Genomic DNA, 1,879 nt, shown 5'->3' on the forward strand with positions numbered 1-1,879 from the left:
TGAAATATGTAGGGCCTATCGGATATTCAAAATAGACACTTCCTATTGCAAACAAACATTTTCGTGGATGAGTGGTAATTTTTTTTTTTTTTTAAATAAAACATTTTTAAATCTCAACAAAGTACAATAAATTCATACATAGAAAAGGACAGTATTAGTTTGAATTATTTATCATTATTTAATTAATCATTAGAAGAAACAGCCTGTGGCAACAGTGTAATAGAAGAATATAATTTTATATACTATTACCTTAACTTAAAAACAAGTTAGATTTTGGTTAAGGCACTGAAGTCTCCATTATAATTATAAAATTAACAGAACAAATTATTACTTTTAGTTATTTACAACATCAATACAACGGACTAAATCAAAAAATAAATATTTCAGTTAAGACTTCACCTGTATTACATCCTCATCTGAATGGTGTAAAACGAATCAAGTAAAAAAAAAAATAGAATTATTGATGCTTGCATCCCATTCCCAAATCTCAATTTTCATAACTAAATTCCGATGGGCCTAAAGCCGCATTGACACGATTTGGGTACAATCCGAGTACATTTGGATACCTACTCGGACGATACTCGTATCGTGGCAACCGGTAATACGAGCGCTCTCAAACGACGGCGTCCGATCTTAGTGAACTAGGACCATGTTCTATTCTTCCGAGCTAGCTCGTATAAGAGTAGTTAGTATGTAGCTGTCTTGTATGTGTACTCGGATCGTGTCAATGCGGCTTAAGGGGCCGTCCATATATGACTTCACGCTCTAGGAACGGGAGTCTGAGAAAATGTGACATCACAAAGTGAACAAAAAATATAAAAGACGGATGTCAAAAATGTGACGTAATATAGACATGGGGGTAAAAGGTTATGTGACGATAAGGGGGGTGTTAAAAATAGAAATAAACGTCATATGAGTCGCCTAGTCATAACACACATTTTGCAATTTTGTCATTTTTTAATTAAATATACCAAGTGATTCTAAAGGCATTAATCTATATAAAGAAAAATAGTTAGCTATCAAAAGTCACTTTAAACCATGTAAAAATCGTTGACAAAATTGACTGTTGATGATATAACTCACATTATTCATTGAGTTCTGTCATCCAAGGTCTTTCTAACAAATCAGAGAGCTCTATTTCTCATAGTGTGCTGTGTGTCTGCAGCCTTAGGAGAATTATATATATTTAAAAAAATATATATATAAATCGACTCACTCACTTAGGGAGTTCAATACTTTTCTTCTAATTACAAAAAAACAGTGCTCTTGTGGTTTTTTGCGATTATTTCAAAAATCGATTTTTGGAATATGTGAGTTATGACTCTAGGCAACTCATATGCGGACGACCCCTAAGGTGCAATCGACGCGTTCCACATGTCAGTTTCGTGCCGCGGCTTGACTATAGACGGCCTCGTTAGGATATCTAAAAAGAGTCACAAACCCCATCAGTTCTCTGCTCAACATTAATTTCAATACAAAATAAACTAAACACAATCCGTTGCATTGACGTTTTCTACGAATGAGTGTGTATGTAATAGATTTTATTTCTAAATTGTGCATTGTTATGGAAACAATATCGTTTTTGGCGATTATAAAAAAAAAAAAAAATGGATTTATCTAAACATCTAATCAACATTACGTGTTTAACGTTGTTAAAAAAATCTACAATTAAATAAAATACCCATCGTGTCAGTTTCACTAAGAACGTGTTCCTATGTAAGCATAAAATATAACAACCTGTTTACAACAAAACATAAAAATTATAGCTGACGATACGTTAATTTTAAAACCGGTAGAATACAGAGTTAACTAACAATCTATAGGTCAGTAATTATTTGTATTGTATTTAATATATTACAGTGGCGACAGCTGGACGTAG

The sequence above is a fragment of the Rhyacophila brunnea genome, unplaced genomic scaffold, assembly GCF_057557595.1.
Source record: "Rhyacophila brunnea isolate RB1 unplaced genomic scaffold, BYU_Rbru_1.0 scaffold_24, whole genome shotgun sequence".
Classification (NCBI taxonomy): Eukaryota; Metazoa; Arthropoda; class Insecta; order Trichoptera; family Rhyacophilidae; genus Rhyacophila; species Rhyacophila brunnea.